At 35.4% G+C, this 20,632-nt stretch overlaps 1 protein-coding gene across 2 annotated transcripts in view; it reads right to left on the bottom strand.

Moving 5' to 3' along the window:
- LOC26530201 (transcriptional regulator ATRX-like) overlaps positions 1 to 20,632 on the bottom strand; it is a 518,978-nt gene that overhangs the window by 76,595 nt on the left and 421,751 nt on the right. The window lies entirely within an intron of this gene.

Genomic DNA, 20,632 nt, shown 5'->3' with positions numbered 1-20,632 from the left:
CTTTTTACGCAATTGTCCTAAAAATTTATATAACTTTTAATGACTCCGCTGAATTTGATCAAGATCGTGTGACTATAAAATATAGCTTCCATAGGAACGAGCGGACAAAAACAGTGACTTTTATGAATAACTTTGTAACTTTTGACGCAATTACTCTGGCGGTCATAAAAACCGTACCACTGGCAAGACTGCCAAATAATATGATATTTATGGGGATCTCACGATGGGTTTCCAATTAAATACAGGAAGTTTCCCTCGTTGAAGTATTGTTGATGTGCTGGCATCGAAATTTCGTCATTTGCGAGTGATTACACGGAAAGACAGTTGTTTCTGACAGTCAATAGCGAAATGGTGTCAAAATGAAAAGAAAATCTTTATTAACACATTGGTGGAGGAAGGACTGACTTATAGGCAAATTGCTGGTAGAATGCGATGCTCTCATTCAACTGTGATACGTTTTGTGAAAAAAAATAAATCTTCCGGTGTCCTAGATCGTAAAAAAGGATGTTATATATGGATAATAAAGATCGTAAGCCTTAAAGATCGGTGTAAAAGTGGAGTTACTATTAGGGCAGAGCTAGAGACACATTATGGAGAAAAGTTAAGTGTCGAAACAGTGCCGACGCTCACTGCAAAAATGAAGAAAATGTGTCCGGAATGAACTAAACACCATAAAGATTGGACATTAGTGCAATGGTGAAATGTTTTGTGGTCGAAAGAAAGCCGAGCGGTATAAGGAAAATTGTATCGTGAAAACCGTCAAGTTTTCACAGAGCAAGATGTTCTGGGGATGTTTTTACTACTACACATGAGGTCACTTTTTAAACGGAATAATGAATGGAGAAAAATATGGGCAAACGCTAAAAGAGTTTTTGGTCCCGGTAATAGAGGAGCATTTGTAGTAGAATTCGTGTGCAAATGTGTAAGTAATGTTTTTATTTGGTGCTCTCACCTTTTCCAAACACAAAATTACAAAAAAAAAATTAAAAATGTTTTCCTTTTTTAGTTAACAAAAGAGTTTTAGGATATTGGAATTTTACGTCCGTCCGTCCGTCTGAGCAAATCAACTTGACGCAGCCATCTTAAGAGCTATCTGGATGAAATTTGATATTTCAGCTACTTATAGAAATGAAAATGATATTTGGAAGGTTTTAGTCTATGTGTTGATGAATTGATGATACAAAAAAAGAGTATGGAAATATAAAAATATATGGCTAAGGACTGCAAGGGTATATAAACTTCGGCACAGCCGAAGTTAGCTTCTTTGATATTTTTAGTTTTATTTAAAATTACTTTTCAAAAAATGAAATGAGTTATAACCAGAGGCCGGGGGCTAACTTCGACCGCGTCAAAGTTTGTATACCCTTGCAATTTTTTCGGTAACTCTTTTCTTACCTATAGCCATCAAAGTAAAAAAACGTTTTATCTAAAAAGGCTAATATTTGCGAAAGAACGGCCTACAATCTTAGCATAGAAAATAACGAAATTATTGATCAAATTCACTATTTACAACCGATTGTTCCTATGGGAGCTATATGATATAGTTGTCCGATTTTAATCAAATTTGGCACAGTTGTTTATATGTGTAATAAACTTAAATTTCACAACAATAGCTCAGAAAATGACGAAGTTATTGAGAAAAGTCATTATTCGTGACCTTGACGTTTGTATGGGAGCTAGTTGATATAGTAGTCCGATCCGGCTGAATCCGAGATATACAACCTGTGCACTATATAAAAGCCTACATGCAAAATTTCAGCTCTGTAGCTCTTACGGTCTAGGAGGAGTTTGCGCTGATCCAGACGGACGGACGGACAGACATGGCTATTTGAACTCGTCTCGTCGTGCTGATCAAAAATATATACTATATACTTTATATATATATTTTATATATATACTTTATACATATACTTTATATGAACAAAATTAATATACCGATTTTGCAAGGGTATAAGAATGTTAGCCCGCCGACTGATGTGCTTCATAACCAGTACCAATCTTAAGTCACACCACCAATCGGCTTTTAAGCGGAAACACGGGACCATGGACACTTTTTTGCAATTGTATCGTTTTGTGTTAGATGCTCTTTCCTTACGTTATCACGACACGATTCTAGCGACTGATTTCGAAAAACATTTGATCGCGTAGGGATACACACAATTCTACACCAACTACTTCTCTGAAGGGTTCGACCTAGGGTCCTTAGTGTAGTAAAGGTCTTCATGGCACTCGATCATTCCGAGTGCGAGTAAACAATACTTTATCAAAACCAAACCTAATATTTAATGGTACCAACAGGGTTCCCCACTTTAGCAAACATTTCTGCAATATCTGAATCATTATTAGCAGTCTGGTCATTAATTCTGAAGGTGGAATGTAGTAAAATAGAGCGTCGTTTAAAATTAACTATCTTAAAATCTTTTGCGGTTCTTATGGAATTCAACCTTACAGCGCACGATATAATTATTGTAGCATTGAGTATTTAAGAGACAAAATTGAGACGGTAGAGACTTTCACATAAAGAACGCATTTATCAATTAGAGAATTAAGAGCAGAGTAGAAAAAACTGCACAATCTCTATTACAGCACTCAAAAAGAAATGACCAATCGAAAGAGGAAATAGGGTTAAAAAGATTGAAATTTGGTGTACTAAAACATCTACGACGAGAAACTGAGATGATAAATGAATTAGTAACGGAATTGTAAGAAATAATAACTTTAATGGTAGGGTGATAAGGATTTTCAGGCTTCACAAGGAGCTGTGTTTGAGAAACAGAAGTAACAGTGGGATCCGAGACATAAACAACCTTAGGGTTTTTTTTTAGAAGAGTTAAGTAAAGAATTCAACTGATATAGCGGACATTCAAGAAGGCTATCAAGGAAAACATGTAGAGATGAAGGAAATAAAGAAAGATAGATTATCATCTGCCAGCTAAGAAATATTAGGTTTGCAAAGCAAAACCAGAAAATTCTTCATAGGCGCACATTTTACGTGAATAAGATTATCGCAGAGCCAACAAGATATTGCTCTATACTGATCATCAAAACGATCAGAATGCTTGAAAGTAGGTAGACAACATGCCATTGAAAAGCCAAAAGAAACACAAGGCAAAAATATATAGTAAATTGAAAAACACAGTGCTAAGATAATTATCGATAACAAATCAATAAATATAAATCAGGGATTAATATTCCTACAAAATTTTTTTTGCTCTCGCTACCGCTCCCGTTTTTGACGAGAGCAGGAGCAGGTTAAAGGCAAACTACGAAAAATAAATGCTATGCTCTAATATAGTTTTTGACGTTTAAAAAAGCTAAAGCAATAGCAAGAGCAGTTTTTGCAAACCCTGATACAAATAATACTAAGAAACACCTAGAGTGCACAGCACAAGAAAGAGTGCAAGAGCAGTTATAAGCCAAGCTTTGAGAGGCGGCGTTACAAAAGTGATTACGCGAGAATGAAGCTGAGCACAAGCACAAAGAAGAGAACAAAAAATAAAAAAAATGAAGTAAGTAAGTCGTCTCGCCGACTTTGGTATACCATACACCAGTAAAGCAAATATTTCAAGCATTTTCACATGCTTCTTACAAGCATATCTTAGTATCTCGCTCACTCAATCATACGAGCACCCTAGCGCCCCCACCAGCCAACGGCCAACTCCGGCCTTATGGAAAAACGTTTATATGCATAACTCGACTGTTTTTTGTCCGATTTTCATCAAATTTGGTATTTTGCTAGATATTAGTATTAAATTTAAGTGTGCCAAATTTGATTGCATAAGGTAAAAAAAAACGGGAGATAATCAGGTTTTTCAAATTACGGGGGCGGAAAAGGGCGTGGCAAAATTTTTACACATACAAAATGTGTGCATTTACTAAGCGAATATACATACCAAATATGGTGTCTCTAGCTGGAATAGTTTTTGAGATAAACGCTTTTTTTAAATTGCGGGGGCGGAAAGGGGCGTGGCAAAAATTTGAAATAAACTTGATCACTCTACATACTACACGAGTCCACATACCAAATTTGGTGGCTCTAGCTCTTACAGTCTCCGAGATCTAGGTGTTCATACGGACAGACGGACAGACGGACGGACGGACAGACGGACAGACGGACGGACAGACGGACATGGCTAGATCGACTCGGTTGTTGATCCTGATCAAGAATATATATACTTTGTGGGGTCGGAGAAGCTTCCTTCTGCCTGTTACATACATTTTGGCGACTTTATATAATAAAAACACTTAATGATGGTATGATCGGGGCGATGAGGGGAGCAACCGCAGAAGTAATGACAAGAGAGAAAAAGAAAAAGAAAAAAACAGAAACAGAGAAAAACAAAATTTATATAAAATGCACCAAACACTAATCACAAAAACAAATAATTAATTTGCAAATTATGCAAATAAAACACAAGGCTGTCAAGCAAACTACACCAGCGAAAGCGTAAACAAACTAAACACAATTAAAAATTGAGAAAAACGATAAATATTGATAAAAACTCAGGAGCTATGAAAAAACACGATCGTCATGTCAGAGAGCAGAAAAGTTTGTTTTTAAATTGTATGTTTTTTCCTAGTTTTACTGAAAACTGTATTATCTCTAGCTTATCATCTATGACGTCTTCCTTCGTACCCGGGCCTGATAATATTCCTAGTTGCATCCTTAAAATGTTTTCGATTTCCCTATCTAAGCCTTTATCTCGGTCATTCTTTATATCGAGTGAGATTTGTAGCTTTCTTGATGTTTGAAAGAGTCTTTTATTATTCTGCTTTTTAAAAAGGGCAACAAATCGGATATTTCTAGCTACCGTGGTATTACCAAACTTTCCGCAATACCTAAGCTGTTTGGAAAAATTATCCAGTCCAGATCCACTATTTCTCCTTGTCAGCATGGCTTCATGAAAGGTCGTTCGTCGCTTACCAACCTTTTAGACTTCACTACCCTTGTACACCATGGCTTCCGTAAAAAGTGTCAAACTATTGGCTTGGTTAAAATCGTATCTTATTGACAGAACCCAAAAGGTCCCTTTTCGGTTATCAATATCTAAAACTGTTCGAGTTACCTCAGGTGTCCCCCACTGCTATCTACCCTGTTTATAAAAGATTTGCGCTTGGCCTTGGCTCATTCATCATTCAAAGACTTAGTCGTTAGTTTTGACCCAAAACTTTCATTTAATTTTCATATATCTTCAATTGTTAATAGAGCGTGCAGTCTTCTTAGCTTCCTAAAACGTTGGGCCAAAGAATTTGATGACCCCTACGCAACAATGGTTTTATACACTTTGTTAGTTCGCCCTACCCTAGAATATTGCTCGCCAGTGTGGAACCCTCAATATGAAGTTCACCAGACTAGTCAACGGTGAAGTCATTTCAACTAAATTACTAGATACTCTATATTTTTGTGTCGCCTCACGTCGGACCAGAAATTTTTTTCCTATTCACCTTAGTAGATGTCTGACTAACTACTCTCTTCACGAAACTTTTCGTGTTTCTTGTAACTTATCCCTGACCACATCGGCTGTGAATCGAGGCATAGCTGGAACCTTGTGCAAATAAAACATCTCCACCGGGTCGGGGATGTTTAATTGTGTATAAGGCTAAGCTTACTTTCTTCTTTTTTATTTAAGCTTTTTCGTCGACTGCTGTGTTGGTTGACGTAAATAAATAAATAAAAAAGGATCGAAAATCTCATCAAAAGAGCTGACCAAGTTTTGCTTAACGATGGCTCAGCTATGCACTTTTCAACACATAACTCATTTACCTGTGTTGATCTTACAACAGAGTCATCGTCAATCGTCCACAGCTACCATTGGAAAATTGACAATTTCATACACAGAAAAGATCACTTCTTGATAACCACTACCATAATTACACAATTTAAAACCTAAACATAAGACATACAGTGTTAACTGGAGGAAATTCCAAAAAGTGGTATCAAATAAAAAAGAAGACTTTATATACTGCAACAGACACCAAGGTGTTTGCAAATTATCCAATGCGACTCACGGAGCAAAAAATATAGTCATACCACAAACCAAAAGAATACCACAGAAAAGAAAAGTAGCTTGGTGGAGTACGGCACTAAACAAACTCCGCAAGAATAAACAATACCAATGGATAATATTTAGACGCAACATGAGTCTGCAAAACCTTGTTGCCTACAAAAAAAGAATTTGAACTGATATAAAAATATTAACCGGAATACCCAAAACGCCACTCAAAGGAGTATATACCCCGACAAGGCCGCACTTCTTGCAATTAACTACCACCTAGAAAATATTGCACCTTCAGCAAAACTTCAATATGTTGTTCAATATGCCTATATAACTTTTCTTGAATTCTAAGCAGTACTACTTTGATCGTATATCCAACCCTATGCTAAATGAAGTAAGTAAGTCGTCTTGCCGATGTAGGTATACCATACACCAGTAAAGCAAATATTTCAAATGTATTAAACAAATGCATTTTCACATGCTTTTTACAAGCATATCTCAGCCCCCACCAGCCAACGGCCAACTCCGGCCTTATTGAAAAACGTTTAGATGCAAAACTTGGCTATTTTTGTCCGATTTCAAATTTGGTATTTTGCTGGATATTAGTATCAAATTTAAGTGTGGCAAATTTGAGCGGAAATAGGCGTGGAACTTTACATACATGAGTCTACAAACCAAATTTGGTGGCTCTAGCATTTACAGTCTCCGAGATCTAGGTGTTCATACGGACGGACGGACGAACGGACAGACGGACCGGACAAACGGACATGGCTAGATCGACTCAGCTGTCGATGCTTTCACCCTATGGGTGTAGGGTATAAAAAAAACTGACATGTGATACAAAACGCAAACTAGTAGAACTCTTCAACCACCATGCGCAGACCACAGCGGTGGTGGTTCCCGTTCCCAAACTACACAAGCCCAACCAGGACATAAACAGCTTTAGACCAATATTTCTTTTACCATGTATGAGCAAATTATTCGATACCAGAGGGCTGGGGCTAATTTCGTCCGCGTCAAAGTTTATATACCCTTGCAAGTTTTTTGTTACTTTTTCCTTACTTATAGCCTTCAAACGGGAAAAACGTTGTAACGTTTTTCTTAAAAGTCTAATGTCCTTACTTATAGCCTTCAAAGTGGAAAAACGTTGTCACGATTTTCTTAAAAGTCTAATGTTTGCTAAAGAACGTCTTACAATCTTAGCATAGGAAATAACGAAATTATTTATTAATGTCACTGTTTTCCACCTATCGTTCCTATTGGAACTATATGATATAGTCCCCCGATCTTTCTCAAATTCGGCACAGTAATTAAAAAATATATTAAACTAACAAATGTTTAATTTGAAAGCAATCGCGTTAAAAGTAACGAAGTTATTCAGAAAAGTCACTGTTTTCGACCGATCGTTCCTATGGGAGCTATATCATATAGTCACTCGATCTTGATCAAATTTGGCACAGTCGTTTATTCGAGTAATAAACTCACCAATTTCACCTTCTCACCAATTTAAATTTCATGACAATAGCTCAGAAAAGGGCAAAGTTTTTGAGAATATTCACTGTTCGTGACTTTGTCGTTTGTATGGGAGCTATCCAATCATTTATGATCCGATCCGACCTGTGCAGTATATACCAGTCTACATGCTCTGTAGCTCTTACGGTCAAGGAGTTTGCGCTGCTCCAGACAGACGGACGAACATGGCTATTTGAACTCGATTCGTCGTGCTGATCAAATAATGGCATCCCACAAGGTTCACCACTTTCGTAAATTCTGTTCATAATCGCAGTTGATAAACTAAATTCCATACTTTTGTTTAAAATTCTCATATATACATACACTTAAACGACCTAATTAATATAACCAGAACAGTAATTCTCTCCAAGTTAGATTACGGCCTTCCAATCTATGTATGGAGTGAACTTGCTTGGATTCGGCGTTATCCAATCATTTATGCAAGTTAAGAAGTAACCTGGAGCAGAGATTCCACTAGGAGTCACATAGAGAGTGGCTGCCAGCTTGAGGAGTATCAGATCAAAAAGAGAAGACTCAATTCACAACTACATGCACAGTCAGAGGGCATCATTGTGTAGAGGGCTGCATAGAAAGCACATTTATTTTTTAAATACTAACAATATTTAAAGAATATAAAGTTAAAGAGTGATTCCAAAGAATAATATTTCAAGTTCAGTTGAGTAAAGATAAAATAACAGAGAATTAAAAATTTCGTTGAACTAATAACCTTTTTGGAAAATAAGAAAAGACGAAATTAATTTTATTTGGAAAAATAAGGAAAAAATAAAATTTTTTAAAAATAAGAAAAGACGACTTTAAACTTTTTGGAAAATAAAAAAAAGGAGATTTAAAATTTTGGAAAATAAGAATAAACGAAATACAAATTTTGAAATAAGAAAAGATGATTTAAAAGTTTTGAAATAAGGGAAAATTACAATTTTTGAAATAACAAAAAAGACGAACTAAAATTTTTGGAAAATAAGAAAGAAAATTTTAAAACTATGGTAAATAAGAGAATACGTATTACAATTTTTGAAAAATAAGAAAAGACGAATTTCAATTTTTTTGCAAAAATAAAAAAAGATTGAAAAATTTAGGAAAATACAAAAAATTGAATTACAACTTTGAAATAAGAAACGATGATTTAAATGTTTCGAAATTAGAGAATAATGAATTAGAATTTTTGAAACTAAGAGAAAATACGAAGTTAAATTTTTGAAAAATAAGTGAGAAAGAAAAAATTCAACAAAGAGGAACCAGAATATTTGTTCTCATATAAACCAACGTCTAATTTAAACATTATTTTAAATTATTTTGTAATAAATTTTTTTTCATATGTTATACAACGAGTTTACCCAACTGACAAACGCGGGGTTAAGAGAAAAGGTAAAAGAGTTGAATTTAAATGTAAAAGGGAACAACCCGGAAAATCCTGTTACTTAAAGAGTGATAGCAAGGAGCTAATTGGCGTAGGACGGAAAAAGATTTGTACACTTGGATATTTTAACGTAAATACAGCGTTAGATGCTAAAGTCGCGGAAATAACTTTTTATGTTGTTCGAGATAAAGATACTTTGTACAAAGAAGTAATCGGAAATGATGTTTTGTACCTTTCACTCGTTGCAGAGGATGGACGTGTTTTTTTTGCGCTTATCAAATTATATTTTTTTCTCGCGACCAAAAACTTTTCTATAACTTTTAAACTCATTAAAGGTTTAATTAAAATTTCAGCATCCGAATTTTATTTTCATTTCGCGAATTCTTGCAGTCGCTTTTGTGCTTTTGTTTAAATATACATAAATTAAAATTTGCAACAATACTTGCATTAGCGGTGTTGTTGTTGTGCTAATCTCTTTTGCTTTTGTGTCTTTATCGTTGTAACTAACTCTCGCGCTCTTGCGTACAAATTGTTGTTGCATGTGTTCAATTTGACTCGCTCTCCCGCTCTTTCCTATTCTTGTTTGATTTGCGCTCTCGTCTTTTGCCTACCCGCGACTCTGTGATACGTGTTTTTGTTTTTGTGTATTCTTGCTCTTTTAATTCTTTCGTTGTGAAGGCTTACTCTGCACATTAACCCTTGTGTCAGAACTGGTCAGTATATTCTTATACACAGACATTTTTACTTTTACAATTTTTATTTTTGATTTTTTTTATTCCCTTTTATACCCTTTGAAAAAGGGTATATTAATTTTGGTCAGAAGTGTGCAGCGCATGGAAGGAAGCATTTCCGAACATATAAAGTATAGAAAATCTTGATCAGCACGACGAGAAGTCTTCAAATAGCCAATAGACGGACGTACGTCCGTCTGTCCGTGTCACCGTCTGTCCGTATGTGCGTCTGACAGTCTGTCTGTCTGTACTAAAAGCCAGAAAGGCTGAAATTTTGAAGTTACTAAACGGCCCAAATAAAATTAACTGGAATACCTCGGTGAAATTACACGCCGAGGTAGAATTCATAAGAAAGACATCTACAATACACAACTTGGCAAAGATATATTAATGTATACATATAAATATATTCAAGTGCACACTTATGTGTTATTGGGTATATATCTTATTGTTTATACTTGCAACAAAGTGTTACAAGTTGAGCTCTTTGTGTTGAATGATTTTTGGTATAGATATACTACACCTCCCCTTTTTAGAAAATAACGTAATATTATGAAGTTATTAATTAATTACTAATAATCATAATAAATGATTGATTAATAGTAATGTATGTATGTTTGTTAGAAAAATTGTTTTATTTGTGTCTGGCCAGACAAATTTTCTTTCTCAACATTTTTTTTTTAATAAAATGAAGTAGTTATAGTAGTTGAATCAATAAAAAATAAATTTGATATATTTCTTTTCGGTTTTTTTTTTTTTTTTTTTATTTTTGCAAATTTTTAACCTATCCTTATGTACTGTTTGTATCTTATTTTTATTATTCCTAATTTTTATGTTGTTGTTTTTAGATATTTCAACAACTTCGAATGGTCCTATATAGGCTTAGTCAAGTTTATGAACAGCTTCGTTTTTTAAGAAAACCTTATCTCCTACTTCTATTTTAAAATCTGCCGACTCATTGTCATAAAAATTTTTCTGGTTTTCCTTACGTTTCTCTAACATTATTCTAACTGAATGCTAGTTCTAATCTAAACTTAACTTCTTTAGCATAATCATCTACGTTAAGCTATTAAAATGCGTTGGTAAATTATTTTATTTACCAAATACAAGTTCATAGGGACAGTTTTTGTGTGTTACTGACGGGGTTGTGTTAAAACAGTACTCAAAATATTGTAACCATATGTCCCAATCAGTTTTATCTACTGATATATATGAATGTACTCATTGAATGTCCTATGACTTCTTTCAACGGTACCCAAGGTCTGGTGGTGGTGTGCAGTAGACGTAATGTTGTCTATTTTTAAATATTTGCACAAGTCATTTATTATTGAATTTTTGTATTCTGTTCCCATGTCCGTAATGAACGTCTTCATTGGACCGTACTTCAGAATGAAGGATTCAAAAATAGCTTTCGAGATTGTTGTAGCGCTTTTATTGGGAACCGGAATACCGGTAAAGTATTTCGTCAAGTCACATATTAGAGTGACTGCATATTCGTTACCATTTTCGGATTTTGGTAATGGACCAATGGTGTCTACTATAACCCTATCAAAAGCATGTATGGGGGTTTCTGTAATAACTAAGGGTGTTTTTATGTGCTTTGTCGTTTTTGACTTTAGGCATTTTTCACATTTATTAATGTAGTCTTTTACATGACGTGTCATGTTTTTCCAATAATAATGTCTTTTTACTTTGGCCAAAGTTTTTGTAATGCCTGTATGGCCACCCTGTATCGGATCATCATGGTATGTAGAAGAATGGTCACCGGTTGGAGTAGCGCTACTCTTAATGTTTTCAATGTTTTATTGCCCATTTCTTTAAAAGATCCTATTGAAAATGTTTCAAAGATCTTTTCACTCGGTGCCAATTTGAGTCGTTTGATGTCAAGTATACCGGCTTGTTTTTCAAGCCTTTGAAAAAACTGACCTAAGTCTAGATTTCCATTAGTGTATAGATCTTCAATCTCAATTCTTGCTATAACTTTGTTTCCATGTTTGAGGAAACATAAATCGTGTGTTATGCGCAAGGTCACTACTTTTCGTACTTCATCATTGTAGAGTACTTCATATATTTTGGGCTTAGAAGCATCATTAGGTACTTGCCTAATTGTATTTTCATTTTTATCATCTGGCCAGAGATTATTTTGTCTACTTTGCTGCCTGGTAGTGACTTTCAGGACATGTGCTTTTGTGTTTTTTAGTTCTTGTATTGTAATGCGGGATAATGCATCCGCAACAAAATTATCTTTTCCCTTCAGATATTCTACTGTAAATTCATATTCCTCTAGATCAAGTCTCATTCTTGTTAATTTTGTTTTGACTCTGAAATGTCTGCCATATATATATGGGCGAAAGTGTGTAATGGCCCAGTGTATCGCAGCTAGTTCTTGCTCAGTAGTACTTTTATTACTTTCACCTTTAGTGAACGAACGGGATGCGTATGCTACTGGCAACGGCTTATCGCCATAAGTTTTAGTTAGTGCTGCTCCACATGCATATTTGCTAGCATCTGTTATTATGCAAAATTCTTTGCTAAAATCTGAATACTGCAGCAGTGTGGGTTCTATTAGGGCTTTTTTCAGATATTCAAATCCTTTTTGGCATTCTTCAGACCAAACAAATTCTACGTTTTTTTACACAGTTGTGTTATCGGACGTGCATGTTCTGCGAAGTTTTTAATAAAACGTCTGTAATAGTTACAAAAGGCTACGAATCTTCTAGCACTATCAGCATCTGTTGGTACTGGGTATTTTTCAATGACGTCATATTTGGTGTCATCTGGCAATATTCCCTTGTCGGTACACTTGTGACCTAAAAATGTCACTTCGTGCATGAAGAATGAACATTTCTCTGGATGCAGGTTTAGGTTGTGTTTTCTGCATATGTCAAAAATATCCTTTAGGTTTTTGAGTATTAAGTCATCCATGTAAAGGAATGCTTGTGACGGATTTAATCCAGAGAAAGCAATTGTCATCATTCTTTGAAAGGAATTTGGTGCTATTTTTAAACCATACGGTAGTCTAGTAAACTGATAAATCCATTGCTAGTGGAAAATGACTTAATGCTTCGCGATTTATCTTTTAGTTCTATTTAGTGAAAATCGGACATTAAATCTAGACATGAAAAATATTTGGCTCTGCCTAGTTGATCAAGAATATCGTCTATTCTTGGTAATGGGAATTTATCGGACAACAATTTTTTGTTTATTTGACGATAGTCTATTACCATCTTTTCTGATCCTGGTAAAACTTTTTTCGGTACCAGTAGTAATGGACTATTATACTCGGACACTAACGGTTCAACTATTTTATCTTAAATGAGATTATCGACTTGTCTAGTTATTTCTTTGTAATTTTTTGTGTATACTGGCTGGTTGTCATTCAAACTTAGTTCTTGTTTATAAAAGTTGTTCGTAGTAATTGGTTCGTTTTCTAAACCAAATACATCCGTATACTTGGTGCAGAACTCTTCTAGTACGTTTTTGAACATAGGTGGGAAGTTTACTGATTGACTTCTTTGGTCATCAGTTGTCTGTACAATTTCATAATTCTTTAATGATTCATATTTTATGTTTTTTAAATTTAAAATTTTTACTCTTTTTGTTGTGTTTAAAATTCGGACAAATGTTTTGTTCGCGCTTGAGATCGAATTTCCAACAAATATTCCATTTTCGACCTCTTGATTTAAGATTATTTATTTATTTGTCGGATTACTTCAGATCTCGGTGGGAGGATTGTGGTATTGCTGTCACAAGTGTGTAATATTGGGATATTTATTGCAAAATTTAAATTATTTGGTCTTAATATTACTAAATCGTTTGGTTCACTGAAATCTAATTGGCAATTAAATGTTTTGAAGAAATCTAGTCCTAAAATTCCATCAAATGGAATTGGAAAACTTTCGTCTACTATGTGGAAATTGTGTGGAATTATGAATTTTGTCTTAGTTCTATAAGGGTTAGACCTTTGGAAGTAATTGAACTTTCACCAAGACTACTTAAGACTGTTTGAGTCATTTTTGCGTTTCTTGGCGAAATGGCTGGTTTATTAAGAGTTGTTTTTGTTTGATCTAAACTCACTGATGGTTCTTCTTGATCCATCGCTTCTTTAGCCGTTAACTGGTGTTCTATTAACACTGCTCTGATATTTTCTAGGCTCTCTATTATTATCGAGTGTTTTTCTATTGTACTTTGGGATGTTTCCCTATTCTGCGAGAGGCACTTACAAGATTTATTTAATTCTTGCTCATGTATTCTAGCTTATCTTATTATATCATCCCAATTAATCATATTTTGTTAAAAATTATTTACACTCTCTCTTTTTTTTTTTAATTCCGTGAGAGATCAATTGTCTCTATGGGTTGTTCAAATAGTTTATGTACCCAGGTGGGTAGAATTTTGTTTTTTCGCTTTAGGCGGTTGTACGCTTCTACTATGGATCTTTCTATCAAGTGAGCTATCCTTGAATTAAATTTTCTATTATTCACAATCCAGTATTTGATTTCTTTATATGTTGGATTGGTTTCGCCTCTGTTAAAGAGGAAGTCTAAAAATGGAACGTATTTGTTCAAATATTTAAGTTCTACTCGACCCATTTGTATAATGTATGTACTGGCCATCTGCTCTACTCTGATATTTTTTCTTAATTATTTTATTATGCATTGCATATAATTTCAAAGCCAGGTTTAAGGCTACTAATATTAGGATAGCTAACAACAATATGCCTTTTTCTTCTAAATTTTCCTTGTGATCTACTATTTTAACGCTGTTAACGACATTAGCCGTTGGGTGGTCTATTTTGGATTCTTGAGAACCCATCTTTCTAGCAAAAAATTTTGTTTTCTTGGTCGTTTAGACCTGTTTTCTATTTGTAGAAGAAAAAAAAAGTGCGTCTAACGGTTAAACACGATAGAAGTGAAACCTTTCGTAACACAAACTGAGAGAGAATGAGACGAAAGCAGCATTAGGAGCGGGATAATTATGGGTTCATTATAATATTGCTATAAAGGTCATATTTTATTTTCTTCATTTTATTATTATTCATCCTCAATGTTTTCAATTTCAACAAATGATACGAGTGGCTTATGATAGCTAAAATATGATACAAATGCTTTGGTTTCGATGTTGTCAACATATCTTTGAAATACCGCGTCAATTGTTGTTTTTGATCGTGTTGTTGATTCAGTGCGATTGTTACACATTTTTAAACTGAATGTTGTATTGAGAAAGTAAATTAAAGGAACCGCTGTGTCCAATGCAAAATTTACGATAAAATCGCCACTTAAAATCATTGGAACTTTATCGTAATCTTTTCTAAGTATCCGCGATACTTCTGGTGTATACTTTATTAAATTTTCATGAATGAATTCCATGATGCTATTTATTGATTGATTGGGTGAAATATAAATTGCCACAATTAAAACTGTTTTTCCATTGCTCAATCTGGTTTCGCATGCACATATTTCTCCCACTTTAGAGAGCTGAACAGACACTGATTCTAGTTGCTGTGCATTCATTCATTATATATTTTGTGATACATTTTTATTTACTTTTTATACCCTTGCAGAAGGTATTGTAAAATTGGTCAGAAGTTCGTAACGCACAGAAGGAGGCGTTTACGACCTGAGAAGCTGAGTTGATATAGCCATGTCCATCTGTCCGTCCGTCTGTGCGTATGCGTTTTACTCAGCCGTCTTAAGAGCTATCGGGATGAAATCTTTTTTTGGGGTTTTTTATTACCCGGGTAAGATAAAGTATGAAAATCTTTAGGATCGGACCACTATATCATATAGGTCTAGAAGAAAACATTTTGCGGACATGGCTATATCAACTCAGCTTCTCATGCTGATCAAGAATTTATATACTTTATGGGGTCGTAAACGCCTCCTTCTGTGCGTTACGAACATCTGACCAATTTTACAATACCCTCTGCAAGGGTATAAAAAGTAAATAAAAAGTAAATAAAAATGTATCACAAAAAAATATATAAATACATATATAAAAAGCATTATGAATAAAAAGCATTATAAAAAAAACTTCGACCAAGCTGGGAGTCGAACCCCAGCCGCCCAATCGCCAAGCGAGCACACTAATAACAGAGCCACGTCGACACTTTCTAAATTGCCGTCGAGTTCTGTAGTTAAGAACGCATCTCATATTCGCATTGTCGTTATGTCTCTTTTTAGAGACACGCGAGCACACTAACTACACAACTCGACGACAATTTACAAAGTGTCGACGAAGTTTTTCATAATGCTTTTTATTTATAATGCTTTTTATATATTTGCATCTCATTCTCTCGCAGGCTAAATACTATAAGATCTATATGTGTCTCTGTTTAGTGTCGCTTTTTCGTTTCATCGAGTCTGAAATCACTCCCAACGATTCTAAAGAAGTTTTCACTTCAAAAATTCTTTTATGGATTCGATTGTTACATAATTTTTTTTTGTTTTAATATTATTAGAAATTAGAAACAAGCGCTAAAGCAAATTACAGAAAACTAACGGCACATGTTCTGAGAACATGTTCAAGCTTCTGCTCTCTGACGTGACGGTCGTGTTATTGCATAGCTCCTGAGTTTTTATTAATATTTATTGTTTTCTCTCAGTTTTTAATTGTGCTTAGTTTTTTTACGCTTTCACTGGTGTTGTTCGCTTGACACCCTTGTGTTTTATTTCCATAATTCGCCAAATTAAATAGTTTAAACAGTTTTTCTGTTTCGTGATTAGTGTTTGGTGCATTGAATTTTTTTCCGTTTATTTTTTTCTCTATCGTCATTGCTTCTGCAGTTGCTCCACTCATCGCCCCCATCATACCATCAGTGCTAGTGGCTTTGTTGTTCTCTCTGCTTTGTGCTTGTGCTCAGCTTCTCTCCGCGTAATCACTTTTGTAAGGCCGCCTCTCAAAGGTCGGCTTATAACTGTTCTTGCACTCTCTGTTGTGCTGTGCACTCTAGCTGTCTCTTTGTTTTATTTGTAATTATTGATTTTTTATCGATAATTGTCTTTGTGCTGTGTATTTAAATTTTTATATATATTCTTATATATATAAATTTATTTTTTTTTTTTTTTTTGCCTTGTGTTTCTTTTGGCTTTTCAATCGCTTGTTATCTACCTACTTGCAAGCATTCTGATCGTTTTGATGATCAGTATAGATCAATATCTTGTTGGCTTTGCGATAATCTATTCACTTAAAATGTGCTGGCCTCAATGGCCGCGACTACGACAAATTTTCTGGTTTGTCTGTGTCTAAGCCCGAGCTTGGCTTAATACGCTGGACTTGCCCATCTTGTGCCAGCCAGCAGATTTATTTTAGCCGTATGTATAGGGATCTTCGTTTAAAGTTTCTTTCTTTAAACAAACTGGCCAAACGGCTGTCTAATGAGTGTGACTCTAGCGTACATTTATTGTCGAATTCAAGTTTGCTCCATCTTCTGCGAAGTTGCCCAAGAAATGTACCCTTGAGTTGCCTCGCAAGCAGTCGCCAGCACTATCTATTACATCGTCTCCCATTCACAACATTAACAGCCGCATCACGAAGGAGCCATTGCCAATGTTTTTCATAGACCTAGAGCCAAACAAGAACAACGCTGAAATCTACAATATTAAACATATTAACAACGCCATAGTTACAATAGAATCACCAAAGAAAATTAGCGACATGGCTCAATGCCACCGATGCCAAGAATTCGGGCACACAAAAACTTATTGCAATAAAAGATTTAAGTGCGTTAAATGTGCTGAGAATCATCCAAGCATCAACTGTCTCAAAGAAAGAAATCAACCAGCTACTTGTGCAAATTGTAATAAGAACCACGCTGCTATCTATTAAGGCTGCAGAGTCTACCAAGCAATTACAAAAAACAAGTCCATCGTACCCAAAAGTAGACCAGAAACATATGTTGCTCCAGATCGACCGAGAACAAAATCATTCTCCTACGATATACCAACAAACCGCGAAAATATACACTCGACTCATCCAACTTATGCGCAAGCGCTAAGAGGTGATACTGCAGTACAAGAAAAGTCAGCATTAGACAGGATTCAACAACTATTAGTGAAACAGTCGGAACTAACCACCAATCTACTAAACATGATAATGCTGCTTGTAAACAAATTTTGCAAATAGACCTGCGAATAGCAATATGGAATGCCAATGGGCTCTCCAACCACCGCAATGAAATAACTTTATTTATTAAAACCAACAACATTGACATATTAGTGATTTCTGAAACGCATTTTACCAAAAAAAACCATATAACCATTAATGGGTATGACATTATCCAAGCTAATCACCCATCTGGAAGAGCACACGGTGGAAGTGCGGTTATTGTAAAAAACACATTTAAATACCAACCACTAGATAATATCAACACAAATAACATGCAAGTTGCAGCGATTCAAATACAATGCCTTCATGCAACAATCTCCATAGCTGCAGTGTACCTACCACTAAGATATTCCTGCAAGCTTGATGACTTTAACACTCTATTTCAAGGACTTGGTAGACAATTTATTGCGGGAGGTGACTATAATGCCAAGCATCCATGGTGGGGGTCTAGGCTTGTTGGTGCTGATCTGTACAAATGCATAACCACCAACAATTACACAACCTTGTCTACCGGAAAGCCTACGTACTGGCCAACTGATACTAGAAAAATTCCAGATCTACTAGATTTCATTGTTTACTCTGGACTACAACAAAATCACTTTCAAATAGAGAAGAATTTCGATCTTAGTTCCGATCACTCACCAATTATTGTTACATATGGTTCTACAGTTTGTTTTAAGGAAAAGCCCTACAAAATCATTAACTCAAAAACAAACATAAGTGCATTTAAAAAATTGCTTGAAGACAGAACAATTCTAGACATTTCGCTGAAGACTGGGAACGAAGTAGATTTAGCTATTGAGACACTTACTAACTCAATTCATGCTGCTGGTTACATGTTCACAACATCACCTAACGAAAACCAAAGAAGAAAAACATTTATACCACTAGAACTGAGATCTCAAATAGCTGAAAAAAGAAAACTTCGGAAAATATGGCAAACAACAAGAAGCCCAGTAGACAAGAGAAAATTCAACAAAGCTGCTAAGGATTTAAACAACAAAATATGGGAAATTAAAAACGACTCGACAGCAGACTTTCTAAGAAGTCTCGACACACATACAATTGACCTACAATATAGTCTCTGGAAAGCAAGTAGATATTTTAAAGGCCCACCAGAAGAGCTACCACAATTGTCGACAACACCGGACAACGCTGCAGAGGAAATGTAGAGAAAGCTGAGGCCTTTGCTAACCACCTAAGTTCAGTTTTTAAGCCAAATCCAGAAAATGATCCTGAAACAGTAAATGAGGTACACTGATTTCTAGATTCTCCATGTCAGATGAGCCTGCCGATAAGGCAAACGACATTTACAGAAGTCGTAGAGGAAATAAAAAGGACAAATAAGAAAAAATCCCCCGGATATGACAAAATATGTGGAGATACAATAAAAAATCTTCCGCCGAAATGCATCCGATTGCTGACGTACATTTATAATGCTATGCTTATACTAGAATACTTTCCAACTCAGTGGAAATGTGCTGAAGTCATTATGATCCCTAAGCCCAATAAGCCGGCAGAATGCACATCGTTATACCGTCCCATAAGCTTGCTGGTGACATTCTCTAAAGTATTTGAACGTATACTTTTAGGAAGAATGTTACCTGTACTGGACGAACTAAACATCATACCAGAACATCAGTTCGGGTTTAGAAGGGGGCACGGCACCGCATTACGAACGCAATTACAAACGCACAAGAATGCAAAATGTACTGCACAGGAGTATTCTTAGATATTAAGCAAGCATTTGACAAAGTCTGGCATGAATGTCTACTCTACAAAATTAAAAAGTGGCTACCTGCACCATACTTTCCAATTCTTAAATCATATTTGAAAAACAGAGCATTTTATATCCATGAACGTGGGGAGTCGTCTAGCATAAAATCTCATACAAGTATCAATAGGCTACATGACCATGAAAACGCTTTAGCATTAAGTCTATTAGATAACTCTGTCACCACAAGACGTCTAAAAAGAACCCATGTCTTGGACCTGCCATTTAGAGAAACAAATACAGAGGTAGTAGTTAGTGTGCACTTGCTTTTTTTTCAATTGTTAATTTATATTTTTGTGTGTATGTGTGTGTGTGATCTTGATTATTTTGTATTTATTTGATTTTTTTTTTATTCCATCAAGTAGAAATGGAAAGCACCTGCTGCATTTGTGTAGCAGCATATAATTGGTACACTCAATAAGAGGCACATTTGTATTCTTGTGTCTCCTTTTACTGGGAATCTTTCTTCAGTTTGTTCTGAGTATATAGTTCTTATTTGCACTAGAGTTAGCGAGCTTTGAGGGGAGTGGCTGTGTTTACTTCTAAACACCTCAATTATGTTTTCTCTTAACCTGGGGTTTCGTCTGGTAACTCTTTAAAAGTAGTTATGCATCGTTACCGTTTCTCATTTTCGTGCTTATATATATATTTTGTTTTTTTACTTTGTTTCTAACACAGACACATACATACGTACACAAAATTTTCTCCTTGGTCCTCGATGTCCTTAGTCCTGGGTCCCTCGATGTCCTTAGGCCTTGTCTTGGCCTATTGTCACTAGAGGCAAGAGAATTATTTACTCATTGCGTGTCTTCGCTCTTTGGCGAAGTTGGGCCGTGTTGTTCATTAAGCACTCTGTGTAGTGCAGTCGGTCCTTGTCGTCAAGTCCTGTGTGGAGGAGGTCCTGGAGGAGCTTCCTCTCACGCCTTAGCCTGGCGTATTTCCCTCTTCTCGACTTCCTTTTGGGGTCTTCTTTTTTCTTTTCCTCTAATACCTCTTCGAGGAGGGGTGCGTCCCTTTGTACGGTAGGTACACCCGTCAGGAAATCCAAGTCTTCTGGATGTGCTGTGCACTTGCTTTTTTTTTCAATTGTTAATTTATATTTTTGTGTGTATGTGTGTGTGTGATCTTGATTATT

This window comes from Drosophila willistoni, unplaced genomic scaffold, assembly GCF_018902025.1.
Source record: "Drosophila willistoni isolate 14030-0811.24 unplaced genomic scaffold, UCI_dwil_1.1 Seg531, whole genome shotgun sequence".
Classification (NCBI taxonomy): domain Eukaryota; kingdom Metazoa; phylum Arthropoda; class Insecta; order Diptera; family Drosophilidae; genus Drosophila; species Drosophila willistoni.
The sequence above is the reverse complement of the archived record's forward strand: the minus strand, read 5'-3'. Positions and strand labels throughout refer to the sequence as shown.